This window comes from Alexandromys fortis, unplaced genomic scaffold (assembly GCF_014885135.2).
Source record: "Alexandromys fortis isolate MF-2015 unplaced genomic scaffold, M_Fortis_MF-2015_v1.1 scaffold_7, whole genome shotgun sequence".
NCBI classification, from domain to species: Eukaryota; Metazoa; Chordata; class Mammalia; order Rodentia; family Cricetidae; genus Alexandromys; species Alexandromys fortis.
Window position 1 is genome coordinate 2,046,777 of NW_026067920.1, and position 19,010 is coordinate 2,065,786.

Below are 19,010 nucleotides of genomic sequence, written 5' to 3' on the forward strand. Positions count from 1 at the left end.
GCAACCACATGGTGGCTCACAACCATCTGTAATGAGGTCTGGTGCCCTCTTCTGGCCTGCAAACATACACACAGACAGAATATTGTATGCATAATAAATAAATAAATAAATATTAAAAAAATACAGTCTTTACAGACTAATAATGAACTGCTAGTTAAGGGGATCAATACTATGGAGAGGGATAGTATTAATTTAACAAAATTATCTGAAAGAATTTGTGCTGAATATGCACACAATCAAAATTATGTCCAAGGATAAGACATTATCTTTACTGGACAAGTTTCATACCTTGGAATCCTCAGTGAGGGCATTAGAACAGAATACTGGACAGGAGATTCAGATTTTACAAAAGACAGTAGTAAAAAGAATTGAAAAGATTGAGGAATTTATTAAAATTGATGAGCAAGGACAGAAGGTACAAGGACAGGATTTAGCATCATCAGTACATGCAAGATGCTGGGATGACTTACACAGAGTTTTAATTTCATATCTGGTAATTTCCTCAGAAAGATCATCTGGCACAAAGTACCCTAAGGTGCTCAAGGAATATGTATGAGAACCAATATGTATGAGTGATCTGAAAGAAATTAAACAAGCAATAGTTTCTTATGGGCTACATTCACCTTTCATCAGGGAAATGGTGAAAATGTGGGCTTCAAGCAATAAGGCTACTCCACACAAATGGCTTCAATTAATCTCCGTGGGGCCTCACAGCAATGACTCCACCTGGTTGGTATGAGGTTATAATGCTGATAACGTTGCTATGAGATTGGGTTTTGGGTACCAGCTGCAGAAATGGTGCACCTTCTTACAACGTTCTGGCCAGAACTCCAAATAAGAACTTCAAACAAATAAACAAACAAAAAACCCCCCAAACCCTATCAACTACTTAGAGACCATTTGCAATTATACAAAACAGCAATCTTGAAACTTATTCATCATTTTTCTTTTACAGGATTCCATAGAAAGAACATTGCCCTCAATCTGATGGCTGGAAGCAATTCTAGAAGATGATGTCCCTTCTCCCAACAAAGTTTGTCCTCATGGTTAGGGACACCATTTAGGAGTTGATTCTTACTCGTATAGGGTTGGGGTTTGGGGTGGAAATTATGTAGGCCCAGAGATCTAAAAAAAAAAGAGGGAAAACTGAATGGAATAATAGGTAGATTAGTGTGAACTTACTCACACTAAAAATAATAATAGTGAGTAATAGAGTGAATACTTGTGAGCTATTATTTATGGACAATGAACATTGTTATAATTTTTGTATATTGATATGAGTTCAAATTATATTTATTATATTGAATATGCTCCTATTTCTGTTTACAATATTTGTACACCTATGCAAAGTTATTTTGTCAGATTGTATGCATGCATGTTTCTACCTTTGTTTAAGATATTTTGTATATTGATGCAGTTTTAGAATATATTTATCATATTGCATTATATATTTTATCTCTGATCAAGATATTTATACATTGTTTATATTTTGAGGTCATTGTCCTCCTTTACTGCACAGTTGTTTAAAGATTGTTTAATATTCTGATATGAAGTCTTAATCTTTAAATTATATAGGTATTAAATATTATAGGTCAATAGTCATTAATGTTTGTTATACTTATAGTCAGACTAATTAGGTTCTTTAGATATATAGAGATTGTATTCTGCATAGATAGGTAACCTTCAACCACTTCCAAGATCTGTAGAACATGGCTTTTAAATAACTTAGAATTCTGTTGATGTGATGCATGATTGCTCTTGGCAGCACTGATCTATTTCTGAGAAAGTGTTGAACACCACAGACACTCCACTTGGAGTTTGTTTTCTTCTTGGCACAACTGGCCTTTGAGCAAGGAACTGCCCATGTCTCAACCACTGACAAAATACACAATGTCCAGACTGGACAAGCAGGATACAAGAAAAAAAGACTGCCAAACCTTGCCTAGACAGGGTTAGATGGTTCTGAAAAATTTCCTGCCTCTGAAAATGGTCTGTTAGTTACTCTAGGTCTTAGCTAAAGTTGGTTGCTTCAACACTGCAACTCTGGGTGATTGCTCAGGCAGCCAGTTGTCTCTGTCATCTACTGCTCCTTTTGGAAGGTGCTTGATTGCATTTCATGCCTACTCAAGTAATATTATCTCCCTTCTCAGGCCTTTGATGGGGCTGAAGATTGGATAGTCATAGTTACCATCCTCTTAAGATCTAGTCAAGCAATTTCCAATACAAGACTTAGACTCCTTAGGCTAGATTGTTTATTAAAACATTAATAGATTGTTTATTAAAACATTAGGATACATTCCTTGCTTAATATTGTTTATTCTGGTTGTAATTCTAATTTTATACTTGATATCTGTTCCTAGTGTACACAGTTTTGTATTGGGTTTGGAACTCTTTTATTTAAACAAAAAGGGGAGGGTCTGTGGGAGCTTCTGCAACCAATAGCTTTTAAGATAGCAACCCACTTTGGCGTGGTCTCTTATACTATAATGCAGCTGTAAAGCATGCACTCACTCTTTCTTGCTTCCTGCTCTCACTTCCAGCTGCTAGATTTGGTTCTTGTTCCCTGTTCATGCAGAGGACTGTGATCTAGAACTGTGATCTGTGAGTCTACTCCTAAATAATTAACACTGTATTATACATAATTCTGAACTAGTGTGGGATTATTTTATAACTTTCAGCATCACTGTGTGGCCACAAAGTGGGAGCAGCATCCGGGCTCTGTTGGGGAGCAGTAGTTTGCAGAGATTGATGAGCACACACCTAGGAATAGCAGAGCAACAGGACCTGCAGCAGGAATGGGAACACCACCTCTGGGAGAGTAGGTGTCAGGAAGGATTTCCTGGAAAAACAAGCATCAGCTTTAAGAGACGAGCAGGAAGAACAAGCCAGGGCTAAGGGAACACCAACATGAGCATTGTACAAAAACCAACGTGGGATGTGTGGTAGTCCAAGGGATGTACTGGGAGTCAGTTTGATCCTTCTTTCTTCCCATAGGACTTACTGGTGATGAGTCCAGAGAAAGGTAGTGTTCACCCACTGAGCGTCAGCTTCTCCAGGGTGATGGTTAGGGCAGGGCTGAGCCTGGGTGCTGCATCTGCACAACTGGCCTATGGGGCTTAAGTAGCAGCATCTATTTCTCAGCACTCTGGAGGCTGAAGGCTGAACCAGGATACCACAGTTAGTTGGATACCAGTGAAGGCTCTCTCTTGAGCTTACAGCTGGCTGCCTTTAGGGAGAGATGAAGGGAGGGAAGGGGGAAAGAGGGAGGAGGGGGGAAGAAATGAAGGGGGGAAAATGAGAAAGAGAGGATGTGCTTTGGTGTCTTCAATTTTTTTTGCTTTATTTTTAATTATATGTTTGTGTGTCTGTCTGTGTCTGTGCATGTGAGTGCTGGTGCTGGTAGAGGTCAGAGCTGTAGTCACAGGAGTTTGTGAGCTGCTCAGTGTGGGGACTGGGAATTGAACTCTGGCCTCCTGGAAGAGCAGTGAGTCTCCTCTTATGTGCTGAGTCATCTCTCCAGCCTGGTGTCTCTTTATAAGGGCGCTAATGCCATTATAGGGGCTCCACCCTCATGAACTCATCTAACCCGTTCACCCTCCAGCAGCTCTACCTACCTCCAAATGCCACCGCCTTGTAGGTTAGGGCTTCCGGGTATGAGACAGGAGACATCTCTTCTGTTTGAAGCAGAGGAAGACCCTTCTGGCCTGCTTGTCTCTCAACCTCTGGAAGGTATGAAATCGGTTTTCTTTCATACTGGAAAACTGCTGATTTTGCTGGCTGCGAGCAGCCTCTGGGAAATACAAGGCCCCAGCTCCCCCTCCCTGGTCCTGTCACACTGATCAGCAGCATGGATGAAGGGGATTGTATACCACGGAGGGCCTGCGCTTTGGAGAGGATAAACCGCCCTCTAAATGCACATTATTGTTATTTTTATTACAGGCATCAGAGCAAAACCACTGGTTCAAAAGAGCTAATTTAGTTAGATCAGGAGTAAGAGCTACTTGAGCTGAAAACTCATTCTCCTTGGTGATATTTCCTTTGGGTATAAATCAAGAGAAGGGCTTTTTAAAATATTTTTAGTACAAATATATTTCAATCACCCGGTCAGTCACCTCTTAGCATGGTTACTGAACAGGGGCTCCTGGGAAGAGAGAAACTGGCAGGCTGTGGAGCTCTGCAATCCTCCCTTCCCTTCGTACTACATTTGATTTCACTGATCTGAAAAGGGAGGAAGGGAAATTATCGGTGAATGGCAGATCAGGTGTCCTGTGAGTGGCAGAGGGCTCTGTGACACACATGACCTCAGTTGGAAATTATTCTGGTAGTCTCAGGTAGTCTCCATGAACGTCCCAGCGTCCAGCATGCCATGCACCAGCCTTGCATTAAGGTCAAGTGTCCATTGGAGGCTAAGTGCCTTAAGTCATGATGGATAGCCATGCCACATGGCTGTGGATGTTCCTAAGCCCGTGATAGACATTGCTAATGCAGGCCCAACTTCTCACTAAGCCTTGACCTCTACTGGGAGCTCCTGGCAGATATTACTGATGGAGCAGTCTGGGATAGTTGATCTTGGTTGTCAATTTGATTGGACTATGGTTGTGAGACACCTGGGGGAGTGGTAAGGTACATTTTTTTTGTGTGTGCTTCTGTAAAGATGTTTCTGAGCTGGGCATGGTGGCACATGCCAGAGGCAGGCAGATTTCTGGGTTCAAGGCCAGTCTGGTCTACATAGTGAGTTCCAGGACAGCTGGAGACATACAGTGAGACCAAAAAACAAAAAAACCCCTAAACCAAAGCAAAACAAAAAGATGTTTTTGTTGTTCATTGATGTCTTTAACATCTTAGTGGGCTATTGGAGAAGGTAGAACTGTAGAAGGTAGGGCTTGTTTGGAGAAAGTAGGTACCTGGGGCATGTTTCTATGATTGCATCTTGCCCTCTTCCTGTTGTTCCCCAGTGTCTCCTGATGCCATGAGGCAAGATGCTCTGCTTCTCTGCCCTGATGTTTCTTCCAGCTGTGATGTCCTTTCTCACCAGCAGGCTCAAGTGATGTGGCCAACAACAGCCATGGACTGAGACCTCTGAAACCAAGAGGCAGGACAAGCTCATCCTCCCTTGAGTTTGTGCTTGGGGAATAAGCTGTCTGGCACACTTGCCCAGCCCGGAAATACCGTGGGCTGGCGAGGAAGAGCTGTGAGGGCTGTAAGGGCAATCCACATGCTTCAGAAGGCATGGGTCGGAGGGATGCCTGGAGTGACTGCTGGGATGCTCAGCCAGGAGGATCGGGAGTTCCAGGCCAGCCTGGGCAATATAGTGAGACTGCCTCAAACAAGCAAGAAGCGAACTAAAAATTATAATTAAAATATACACACCATACAACTTTGAATTAAACCATTTCCAGAAGTGGTCCAGGGTCATCAGACACATTCACACTGCTGTGTGACCATCACCACCTTCTCCAGAACTCCTGAGGTCTGTGCGACAGCAACTGCCCAGCCCCTCTCCAGCCCCAGGTAGAAAGCATTTTCTTCTCTGTGTCTGATTTTGTCTCCTGCGATGACTGGCTTATGCCCCAGAGTGTAAGGTCCCCAAGCTTTACCCATGTACGGTGCTGTGATGATGTGGCAGAGGGGGCTGTTATGTTCTGCTAACTCTGTTAGGAGTTAGGAGATGCCCTGCCCTGAACCTGGACTTCTCTTTGACTGGCCCTGAAAACATGCTTCCTTCCTGCTGTGTGTGAGCTTCTTAGGTATGAAGGGAAGGCAGTTTATGCCCACAGTGCTTGGCTCCTTTCAATTAAGGTAAGAAGCTGCCTCCATGGGTGCCCTGTGCCTTTTCAAAGACTATGCAGACCACTGGGAGCGGGAATGGAAAGGCAGCTTCCGTTAACAGTGAGTCACTTTGTGTGGGAGCATGCCACCTTCCCCATGTTTCCTGTCATTCTAGATTCATGCAAGTGGCCTCTGCTGGCTGTGGTGATAAGAGCCTCTTGAGAAAGCAATGGAGAGCTTGCCACAAGGAAAAGGCAGCAGAGGCCTGGTAGGTGTAGGCCACTGTGCCAAATCTGCATTTCCAGAAAAGATAAAATCACTTGCCACGTTATGCCTGCTGGTCTCAGGGAGGGTGCTCTAGCTGACGACTCAGAGACTCGCTGAGGTTTGGACCCAAACAATCTGGTTCCTCTGAATAGAACTGACTGATGTTGAGTCAGGGTGGGGCTGGGTGCGGGGCGCTACCGCCCCTTCCTGTGACTGCTGTCACAAACGACCACAGTGTTCTGTAACAGTAGAGAAAGCCACAAGTACAAGGACAAAGTGTGGGCAGGCCAGTTCCTTCTGCAGCTGGGAGGGAGGCTCAGGAGGCCTCTGTCCGACTTCTGCTGCCATGTTGCTGAGGGTTGTGTTCCTCAGACTGCTGGTATACTGCTCCAGCCTCTCCTGCTCCACATGGCTTCCCTCCAAAGCTGCTCCCCCTCCTCTTTCCTCCCTCTCTTTCTGCATGTATGCTGTATGATGTTTATGCAAATATTGCATAAATTCAGAAATTATCTGCATTTGGGGGCACATAGGTGGAGGTTCGAGGACAGCTCAGATGTTGGTCATCGGCTCTCATCTTTTCCCTGTTAGCATCTGCAAGCATCAGGGGTTCCACCATCCTCATGCCCATCTTGCTGCAGGAACATGTGGGGGTTGATTAAGTACAGCCCCCATAGGCTCATATATTTGAATGTTTACTCATCAGGGAACGGCCCTCCTTGAGGAAGATTAGGAGGCGTGGCCTTGTTAGAAGAAATGTGTCACGTGATGGGGGGTGGACTTTGAGGTTTTTAGAAACCCAAGCCAGGCCCAGTGGTTCTCGGCTGCCTACAGGAGATGCAGAACTCTCAGCTCCTTCGGGACCATGTCTGCCATGTGCGCCACATGCTTCCCACCATGATGATAATGGACTAAACCTAAGCCAGCCCAGTTAAATGCTTTCCTTTGTAAGAGCTGCCCTGGTCATTGTGTCTCCTCACAGCACCAGGACAGTGACTAAGACAGAGTGCTAGGGTTACAGACACGTGCTTGCACACTGGGCTTCATATAGGACCTGGGGATTCAAATTCAGGTCTTTAGGTTTGTGCACCAAGAGGTTTAACAGACAGAGTCATCCCCCTAGCTCTCTCTCCTGTGTTTTATAAGAGTGTCGTGCCAGGAAGTTTGGACTCACCCTGAACCAGATTGTTTAGATTTAAACTTGGGATTTCTATCATATCTTCTTCGCAAGGACCCCGCTTCCAGAGAATGGCAGATTCACAGCTTCTTAGGGTCAAGATGTGGACACATTTTTGTGATGGGAGCATGCCAATCACAAAGACAGCTGCTTAGAATAACTCTCAGGGTTGAAGTGGTGTGCCAACGAGGCAGGTGTGCCAATGGTCGATGGCCATGCTGAGACTCAGAGGGTAGGTGCCTCTGCAGAAGGGACAAGGAAGCTCAGGGCCCATGCAAAGACTGTCAATCATCTTTGATTTCTCTCAGCGACGTTCGTGGATGTCTGTGTGGCTCCTGCTATTCTTTTGTTAAATTTCCTCCTCAGCATTTTGCTTGTTTTGATGCTGTTTGAACGAAAAGAATCCGTGAGCAGTAGCTCATTTTTATAAAAGTACAACTAATTTTTATACATGGCTCTTTCAGTACACAACCTTGCTGTATTAGTTATTCTTCTATGGCTGTGATAAAACACCACAACCAAGACAATTTACAGAAGAGAGCATTTATCTGGGCTTATGGTTCAAGAGGGTTAGAGTCCATGATGGCAGAGGAAGCAGCAGGTGGGAGACATGGTGGCTGGAGCAGCAGCTGAGAGTTCATGTCTTGAACCACAGGGATCAGAAAGAGGGAGCTGGGGATGGTGCCTGACTTTTGAAACCTGAAAAGGCCACCTCAGTGACTTCCTCCAGCAGGGCAGACCTCCTAAACCTAACCAAACAGCACCCTAAGTGGGAACCAAGCCTTCAAGTGCCCAAGACTATGGGACCTCTATGTTACTAAGTTAATTTAGTAACATAAATAAAAACTATCTTTCGAGTGATAGTTTAATTTGCTACTGAATGTTTGTTTTGTCTTATTTTCAGATTGAACATCTGTTGGCTCATTGACTAAAGCTGATGAACATGACACATATCTGTTTCTGATCTAAGGGGCTAATAGTCATTTTCCTTTTCACTATTGAGTATGAAACTGACTGGGCTTTTAGAGATGCCCTTTACCAGGTGGAGGAAGTTCCCTTTGTAGATTAAATTAAAATATCTTTTGTCAACACGGGCACTAAATTTTCCAAAGATCTTTGCTTTTGAGATAGATGTTTCTTCTTTGTGGGATACTGCTTTAGTTGATGCCCCAATGCTAAAACAGCCACACTCCTAGTTAGTTCTCACTGGGCAGAGTCCTGGTGAAGCACTAACTGGATTTGCAGTATTTTTTTCAAGGACTTTTTTTTTTCATTTAGTAAAGGGTTTTCATTTTTGCATTTCCTTCCCTGTGTTTATTTGGCTTGGCCTTCAGGCAGCGATGAGAACAGTTTCTTTATTTTTTTCCTGAGAAGCTGCAGGTGTTGGTACCCATTTTTTCTTAGATATTTATCAGAATCCATCAGGAAAGCCACAAGAGTCTGGCTTTTCATTGTGGATGTTTTTAAATTGATAATTTCCTTATTTGCCATCTTGAGTCAACTTGGATACCGTGAGTATATCCAGAAATGCACCTGTTGTCTTTAGTTCTTTGATTAATCAACATTAAATCACTCTCTCTTCCTTTTTCTCCCCTTCACCACTTTCTTTCCAGAATCTTGCTATACAGCTCAGGCTAGTCTCAAACTCACAATCCTCCTGCTTCAGTCTCTTGGTTGTGCAGTTGCTGGCCTGCGCTGCTGGCCTTGGCTCTCCTTATAGAACTTATGGTCCATCTAATTTCCGTTTGACTGGTAGTGGTGTCTCCTTTTTCATTTCTGTTATAACCTTTGTTTGTGCTTCTTTTTCTCTCCCTTTCATCTGGTTAAAAGTTTATCAATTTTATTATACTTTTTAACATTCCATTTTGTTTTTGTTTTACGGATTTCTCTGTTTTTCTGCTTTCTACTTCTGACAAAGGTGTTTAAAGGTATAGACTTCTTCCTAAGCACTCCATAAATTTTCATCAACACAGACCCCAGCTTCAGCTGGACCTTGGTAGCATCCATCCTGGGCCAGGATGACATCCTGGCTCTGGGTGGAAGAAATGGCCACTCAGGTGGGAATGGTTCTGGCAGCCGTGTGGCTTCTAGACACTACCAAGGCCTCAGGTTAAGGCCCCAACCCTGGGCATCTATGTGACCATTGGTGTCAATGCAGGTGCTCAGACACCAACCTGGACTCAGAGAGCTGGTTTGACCCTGGGCTTTTTCATGGTGCTCAGTGGCAACTGAAGCCATATATGTCAGTCTGGGTGCTGGCCGCTAAAGGGCCACCGACCCAGACATTGCCCTTGGCAGCAGTCTGTCTGGGCCTGGATGACATCCTGGCCCTGGGTGGTAGCATAGGCCACCCATATCTGTATAGTCCCTACTGTGGCATGGCCCCCTGACTCCACCCAAGTCCCAGACCTTGTGGTAACCTGTGCCACAGAGTTCAACATAGACCCCAGCTGCAGCTGGGCCATGGACCCAGAAGTGGCCTCAGGCGGCAGCTTAGCCTGGTTGACATCCTTGCTCGAAGTGGTAGCTCTGAGCACTCAAGTCAGGATGGCTCTGATGGCAGCTTGACCCCTGGACACCAACAAGGCCACAGATGAGACTCAGACCCCAGGTTTCACGTGGCCTTTGGCGGCACTGTCGGGACCTGGACATTAACATAGAACTCAGCTGCAGCAGGACCGCGGAACCAGACATCCTCCTCGGCAGCAGCCTAGGCCTGATTGACACCATGGCCCCAGGACAGCAAAAGTCACCCAGATCAGTACGGCCCCAGAGGCAGCTTTACTCATGGACCTGAACTCGGCTCCAGGAGGCAGCCTAGCCCACTGGAGTCAGCACGGCACTCGACAGCAACAGGCCCAGAGATGGGCTCTTGGCAGTAGCCCAGTCTGGACATCACCATGGTTCCTTGTGGCAGGCAGACCTCCCTCCTCAGTCTACTCCTCACCGCCGTCACAATGGACCCAGGTGGCAAGCTGGCCTCCAACATCTGCTCATTCCTCTCCATCTACCTTTCTTCCTTTATGTGTCCTTCCGCGGTGGCGTATGAACCATTCTGCCCCCCTTCCCCCTATATTTCCTTAAAATGATGGGGCCCACATGCCTGGTGCCATTAACCGCTGGGTGGGCTCTGGCTCTTTTCCCACCAGCCTGGGCCTAAGGACCTGGGCTGGCTTTTTTCTTGCCTGCTGGGGCTTTGAGGGTCCCAGCAGGCTGGGCTGGACTCCGTTGCAGCAGACCTACATCAGGTGGGTGTGGCTGTCTTCCGCCAGCCTGGGCCTAAGGACCTAGGCTGACTTTCTTCATGTCTACTGGGGTCTCGAGGATTCCTGCAGGCTGGAATGAACCAGTATTAAATATTTTTTTTAAAGATTTATGTATTTATTATGTATTCAGTGTTCTGTCTGCATGTTTCCCTGCACGCCAGAAGAGGGCATCAGATCTCATTACAGATGGTTGTGAGCCACTATGCGGTTGCTGGGAATTGAACTCAGGACCTCTGGGAGAACAGTCAATGCTCTTAACCTCTGAGCCATTTCTCCAGCCCATATTAAATATTTTTAATGTCCCACTTTATCTCCTGCTTTTTAAAAAGTTAGTTCTATGTCACCTTGATACAAGTTACAGTCATTTGAAGGGAAAGAAGCTCAATTGAGGAAATGCTTCCGTTAAATTGGGCTGTAGGGAAGCCTGTAGGGCATTTTCTTAACTAGTGATTGATGGGGGAAGGCTCAGCCCATTGTGGGTGGTGCCATTTCTGGGCTGGTGGTCCTGGGTTCTATAAGAAAGCAGACTGAGCAAGCTATGGGAAGTAAGCCAGTAAGCAGTGCTCCTTCATGGTCTCTGCATCGTCTGCAGAGGCTCCTGCCTCTGGCATCCTATCCTGTTTGAGTTCCTGTCCTGACTTCCTTCCATGGTGAGGAGTTATTTGGAAGTGTAAACCAAACAAACCTTTTCCTCCCCAAATTGCTTTGGTCATGGTGTTTCATCGCAGCAGTAATAACCCTAACTGGACACTGTATATTTGAGTTTTATTCTTGAATAGTCTGTGAACTAAAATCACTTTTAACTTGTTATATCAATGCTAACTTTTTAGATTTGTCTCAGTGTGTCTCTCTTCTTCCCCATCCGTGTGCTTGTCTTATTGCCTACATCTTTAAAATAATAACAGAGAAGTCTGCAATTGAGAGTATTTCACATCAACTTTCATTCTTTCCCTCCCTTCCTCCCTCCCTCCTTTCTTTCTTTCTTTCTTTCTTTCTTTCTTTCTTTCTTTCTTTCTCTCTATCTTCAGCAAGGCATATCAAGGAATTCTACATATATATACACATGTATATATATACATATATATATATTACTTCTTTAATACACTGTTATTTTTTCCTGTTCTTTTTTCCATTTTCATTTTGATAGGATAGTTTTTCTGGGTACTGAGGTTTTTTTTAAAATAGCTATTCTACAGCCTTCTGTCCTACCCCCGCAGTGCTGTTAATTATATTTGAATTCTTTTCCTCTTGCTTCTTTCTTGGTTTTCTGTTTTTCCTTTGATTGGTTGTGATGTACCAGTGCACTCATTTCTTTAACCTGTATGGGGGTAGTAAGATTGCTTAGACATTTAAAAGTTTACTCCAGCTTAGAAAAATTTTGCCATGTTTCCTTTACATATTCTTTCCTCACCATTCTCCCTCTCCACTTGTCTGGGATTCTTACTTACGAGTTTCTGTGTGGATGCTGCCTCAGAGGCAGCCGAGGACAATCCGTTTTCCTCCCTGTGTCTTTGGTCATGAAGTCTTTATTGCTCCAGTTCCATTGATTTTTCTGCTCTCTCAGATCTGTTGTTGAAGCAGTTCAGTAAATTTTCCATATTATTGTACTTTTAATTTTTAGAAATTTTGTTTCTTTAATGTTGTTTTTTCTGTCTTTCTTGAGACTCGATTTATTGATTTATGGTTGTCAATAACAATCTGTGTTCTTGTTGGTATGTTTCTATCCAAGTCCAATATCTGGAGGCCTCCAGATACTACCACATTCCTGTAGAGAACAGATAGTATTTCCTTTTCTTTGTATTTTTTGTGTTTTGGTAACACACAGCATCAACGCATGGTAACTACCGTCATGGATGCCTGCACTAACTGTGGTGTTCTCTCTTTGATATGTTGCTGCTGGTGCTTGGGGTATTTTTTTTTCCCCTAAACTGAATTTTTAAGGCTGGCCCTTGTGTCTTATGTCTGCATAGCTCAGAGACCAAGCTAACCTCAGTCACTTAGGCCTAGTCAGCCTTCTATACAGTGCCAAGGGCTTTGTGTGGGAAGGGAACATTCAGAATGCATACGTGTCCAGGCTGCCTGGCCGCTTCCTCTTGCTGGAACTGTCATGCTTGCTGTGTCTTAGTCAGCCTTAGGATCAGCTAGAACTCCACTAGCTGGAGTCCTCTGCAGACTTCACCACACCAGTGCACAGCCATGCTTCCTACCTCACCTCTCAGACTGTCACTTCCAGCGTCAGTGCCACCAAACAGGCGTGATGTTCTCAGTTCTGGATTCTGGGGTTCACCTTCAGTGCTGCAGGTACGACTCCTTCTGCCTGTTTCCTGGGAAAGGATCCCCAGGTGTGCCGAGCAGGAAAGGGAATATGGGGCTGAAGCTCTCAGGTGTAAACCTCCCCAGCCTGGAGTACCGTCATGTGATTCCACAGCGTGGAGATACTGCCTCCATCAATCCTGTGCAGCCCTTGAGATGGTTTGCCATCCTCACAGTTGATCGTAAGTATGTGTGCTGCATCCCGGAGGGGTGTTTCTGAATAGCAAGTGCAGAGGCAAGAGCCTTAGGAAAGATGAAGTAGGAAGCAGTGAATATGAGGTTGAAAGGTGTCCTGGCCGAGGCTGAGTAAAATGTCTTTTAGTGAAGGAGGAACAGGGTGGTGTCTCTCAGTGGAGCGATTCAGGATGTCAGAGGAACTCTGACTCCCAACGCAGGGCTCTTTCCTTAGAGCACATTGCTGTCTACAGCACTAGCTGTTGCTGAGAAGTTAAGATCTAGAAAACAGGCACTTCTACTTGTCCATCCCCCATCATCCTTTCATCGTTACCCACTGCTCATCCATCCATCCGTCCGTCCGTCTGTCCATCCACACACCTACCTACCCATTATCCATCTATCTACCCATTCACCTACTCACTCATAATCCATGCATCCACCCATTTAGCTACCTATCTCCCATCCTTTTACCTAACTATACACGCAGCTACCCATTATCTATCCATTCATCCATTTACACACTCATCTACCCATGCACTTCTTCAGCCATCCATTTATTCATCCATACACCCACTCACTTATTCATCCATTTACTCACCCACCTTCCCATTTACCCCTACTTATCTTTCCTTCCATCCATCTACCCACCCACCTACCTTCTATCCATCCATCCATCCACCCACCCACCCTCCCACCTACCTTCTATCCATCCATCCATCCACCCACCCACCCACCCACCTTCCATCCATCCATCCATCCATCCATCCATCCATCCATCCATCCATCCATTTCTCTACCCACCTCAGAATGCAAGTTTCTGCTATGGTGAACAAAAACTGGATATTCCACGACTTAGTCTCAGGCTGTGGGACACTTTACCTAGCCTTGCAAGTGCAGTTTGAAGACATAGTCTGTGCCTGTTCACTAGTTTTCATTAAAGAAGATGTTCTGAGGAAAGCAGAGATTTCTTTTTCTTTCTTTCTTTTTTTTTTTTTTTTTTTTTTTTTTTTTTTTTTTTNTTTTTTTTTACGAGTCAGGGTTTCTCTGTACTGTAGCTTTGGAGCCTGTCCTAGAACTAGCTCTTGTAGACCAGGTCGGCCTCAAACTCACAGAGATCCACCTGCCTTTGCCTCCCGAGTGCTGGGATTAAAGGCGTGCACCACCACCGCCCAGCTGGAAAACCGAGTTTTAATCAACCCCCAAGCTGAAACTGTTCAAGCCATGATTTTCCACCAAATTTTTACGATGAGAATTCTTAAGCCTGGAAACAGTTTAAGTCAGCATCAATCTCACTTTGAGTAATTTGGTAGCAAAACTTAGGATTTCTGAAGTGAAGCGAACAAGAACGCCGTGAGGCCTCTTTCCAGATGCCTATGAGAGTGGAGGACTCTGGAAGACTCCTTCAGAGAAATCTAGACTGGGGAGGCTTTGTGGCGAGCTCCAGGCCTGTAGTGGGCCCAGACCTTGCCAACTGCTACTGGCTGCCAGTGTGGGAACCAAGAGGCGCAGGGGAGGGTGAGGATGCTGTCTCTAAATGAAACAGGAGCTTTTTGCACTAACCCCTGAGTCTTCTCTCAAAGTACCCAGACAACCTCTGAGTGCTCCCTACTTAGTCCTCCCATTGACCTCCAGCAGTCATGAGTCCCTAGACACAGCTTTGGAGGAGCCGAGGGTGCTTCCTGCTTGGTCCTCTCGTTAATCTCCAGCAGTCACGAGTCCCCTGTGGCCATTCCCGAAGAGCTCCTGAGTTCTCCCTCGGGGGCAGTGATATCAATGCCTGCATGATGGCCCGTGCTCTGTGTCTCTCAGCCTCCCATGCCAGCCCCAGCTTGTGGGATGTGAATAATGCAGGGGACTCCTAGGCCCCAAGCTTCTGGAACATCTCGAAGTTCACTGGCTCTCTCTTTTCTGTCATATGTGATCTCAAAACCACAGACTTTGGGAAGGGACAAAATGAACTTTTCTTGGGATACACACTGAGACCTGAGGCCAGTTTGGCATGATAGTCCCACCTGACTTCTCCCAGTTCATTCTCCCAGGACAACTCACAGACACTTTAGAAGCTACAGGGAGACACACTGGCACCGTCTTCGCACAGGCGTGTTTCAGAGGGAAGGGAGCCATCGTGCCCCAAGTCCACAGGGTCTCCCATCTGCTCTCTCACTCTCACCCTGTATGGTTCAGTTCCTGGGCCTCCCCCTCCCCTTCTCTGCAGGCCTCTCCTCTTGCTCTCATTGCATTGCCCCTAGCCTCGACCCTTGTCCTGGCTGCTCGGCTCTCCTTTCCCTCCAGCCTTTAGAAGCTGCCAGAACTCACTTTCTGAATCATAGATCTGACCATGTGATTGCTATTCGTAAAAACACTAGAAGGTCCTCTTTGACTTCAGGATAAAGCATAGGCATCTTAGTATGGAGACATGAAGACTCTGGGTCTGTCTTCCTGGAGGCTGGCCTACACCAAGGGTCCCCATTGCTGCTATATGGGTAGCCCGGAGTTTCCCTAACCACTCCTGTGTACCTGTGGGTGTGGTGTGGTGTGGTGGTAGTGGCATGTGTGTATATGGTATGGTGTATGTGTGTATGCATGGTGTGTGTTTGTGGTGTGTGTGTGTGTGTGTGTGTGTGATTTGCTTCTACTGGGTCCTGACTCATCATTCAAGACCTGTACGTTTGTATTTTTCTCGGATGCCAGCACCTCAGGCAGAATAAATCCTTCTTCGTCTTCCTTCAGCCACATTCAGCACACATTACCATAATGGCCTGTGTTCTCCGGGGTGTTTGCAGCTGCTAAACAGAAATAAAGAGCTACAGGGTCAAAAAGTTGGGGAAACAATGGGATTAAGCAAAGTCAGAGAGGATTTTAAGTTGCAGCACGTTGCAACCCTTAGTGGGCAAAGTCACATGACTTCTTAAGAGGGGCAGAGTCAGCAGCAATTTCTGTCTGAAGAGTGCCCAGGGGCTGAGGATCTCTAGAGTCCTAAGAGAACCCATCCTCTCTTTTGACAGATGGACAGACTTGGAGGGGATGCTGGAAGGATAAAGCATGCTTAGTGGGGGCAGAGGGAGGGGAGGGTGGTGGTGGCAGGATGTGGGTGTAGGTGGGCAGAACATAGTGCCCAGTAGATGTGATTGCAGGGCTGGTGTCAAAATGGGCTGTTATGGACTCTACCTCATAGGGATGTCAGTGGGACAGCCTAGGGCTATCCCTCTATTGTCCTAAATAGGACATTTCAGCAGCACGAATAGCAGTTACTGTTTTCTAAATGGTCTTTGGAACGTGGTGCAGGAGCTCGATTATCTGCATGATAAGTGGGACTCCACTGTGACTGGGGGCTGGGCCTCTTTAAGAGGCAGTTCTAGTAGGTAGTTCTTAGACAACCTGGGTTGTGCCCTGGGAAGTGATGCGGGAGTGTGTGCACGTGTGCGTATGTGTACATGTGTGTGTTGTGCACACGCGCATGTGTCAGGTGTGCATACCACATGTACTCAACCTCTCTCTCTTTCCAGGCTTGAACTCTGATTGTCCCTTCTCATTCTTCTTGGTCTGAGTGGCTATCAGCATGCAAGCCCAGGAAGGCGGGGATTTTGCCTGGTTAGTCTCCTGCCATCGTCCTGGCGCCTGACATGGTGCCAGACACACACCAGGTGCTCGGTAAACACTTGGTGACGTGACAAAGTGAACCTGTTCCTTTTGCAGTGCATTAACTGTCCCTCTCGTCAGCACCAGGGCCTGGCTGGTCTGCAGAGGGGTGTTCCAAGGGTCAAGGAGCCCCTGGCTCCACCACAAAGCAAACCCTTTAAAATTTCAGCACAGCACAGACCTGCAGACTCCACCGCTCTCCTGTCTCTACTCTCTTTATTGACTTACAGGCGTTCTGCCTCAGACTCTGGCTCCTGATCCCAGCTAAGGATCTGACCCACTGCTGTCCCTCCTGCCTTGCTCTGTTGCCCCTGACAACCTGATAAGGAGATGCCACACTTGATCTTTCTGGCTCAGAGCTATTGCTTTTTATCCCTAGGAGATGTCTCTGTTACTTGCCACTGCCAGAGACACTGAAAGATGTAGGGTGTGCCCGAGGGGCCTCCCTTCTTGATCGAGTCCCTTGTTGCATGTGGCACTCACTCCTGGGTTCCTTACCTGTCTCTGAGATTGGCCCCACTTGGGACAATGCAAGTTTCAAGTTTGTCACATGTATAAAGATTAAAATATCACCTATACAGACCTCTGACAACTTAAGAAAGCTGTGACTTTCGATGTGCAAGTACGATGGTCGTTGAGAATCCCTCCTCTTTCTGGGACACAGTGAGTGTGCAAATGACGGCATCCCGCCTCTTTCTGGGACACAGTGGAGTCACAGGATTGGCAAGGGACAGGGTTTGTACCAGAAAGCCAGGGCTCAGCTGAGCCCTACTCTCAGTTTACTGGGCCCCTAATATTGATTACTTTCAGAATCCTTTAACCTTTCTAAATTATTCTTTATTTTACCTTAAAGTTTTCTTAGATTTGTCTTCTCTCCCTCTTCCTCTCTTGTTTTCTCCCCCTTTCTCTATTTTCTACCCCCTTTTTAGTTTTTGGGGGGTGGGTGGTTGGGTCTTTCTATGTAGCCCAGATTGACCTTAGACCTGCTATCCAGATTCTTTGGTACTGGGGTTCCAGGCCTAAACTGTCACCTCCATCTCCCTTGACTTCTTATAAAAATCTGTCAGTGGAACCAGTCGTGGTGGTACATGCTTTTGATTCCAGTTCTTTGGAGTCAGAGAGAGGTGGATCACTATGAGTTTGAGGCTTACATAGTGAGGTCCAGGCCAGAGTAAGACCCTGTCTCAAAAGAAGATAAAAAAGGAAGAGGAGGAGGAGGAAGAGGAGGAGGAGGAGGAGGAGGAGGAGAAAAAGAAGAAGGAGAAGAAGGAGAAGAAGGAGAAGAAGGAGAAGAAGGAGAAGAAGGAGAAGAAGGAGGACATTGTCATTGCTCAGGGTTGAATTGTCTGGCATGTGCAAAGCTGTGGGCTCCATCCAGCAGTGGGGGAAATGGTGGGGACAGTTGTCTGTACTGGAGGCACAGTAAGATCACCTTAAGAGCTTAAGATGACTGAATGCTGGGGTTCCAACCTCAGAAAACGTGAGGCTAGGAGTGAGACCCAGGTGTTGCAATGTTCCTCAAGTTTCCCGGGCAAATCTAAAATGCAGCCTGGGACACTGGATAGGGTTGGCTTTCAAGTTTGGGGTATATGAGATCTACCGGAGTATGTGCTAAGACCTAGGCCCGGGGTCACACCCGGGGTCTTCAGGTTTTTCTGGGTCTGGGTGGGGCCAGGAGCCTGCATTCTTCATCAGTTCCCTGAGAACATAGCAAATGCTTGCCCGGGCACTGCATTTTGAGAAGCACAAGGTCCAGACAGGCTGGACTTGTTTGGCAGCTGAGACATCGGAGGACCAGGTGGAGGTGCAGTCCCTGGGGAAGCAGGACACTGAATTATCAGGGTCCCCATGATGCGACCCATGGGAGCCTCCTGTGGACACACTCCCTATTGTCTGTGATGTGTGAATTTTGTGAGCGAGTCCACCTGGAGGCAGGATGGACTACAGTGGACATTCAGGACAAATCCTGGAGTCATCGTGGCACTGACTCCCAAAACCTTCCTTTGGAGCATCTGCCTAGTGTCCCTGGCTGTGAGGCTGTGAGGTCCAAGGAGCAGGATCAGCCTTTGGTCCTCTCTGGGGCATGGAGCAGGGAGCAGAGTTGCTGGGGAGGGTGTCTGAGGCTTCATCTCAGGATCCCTGTATTTATTTATTTATTTATTTATTTATTTATTTATTATACAATATTCCATCTATGTATATGCCTGAAGGCCAGAAGAGGGCACCAGACCTCATTACAGATGGTTGTGAGCCACCATGTGGTTGCTGGGAATTGAACTCAGGACCTTTGGAAGAACAGGCAATGCTCTTAACCTCTGAGCCATCTCTCCAGCCCCCAGGACTCTGTATTTTAAATACCAGGATCTTTACAACCCTGAAGAGGATTGTGGTTCTCTGATTCCCTT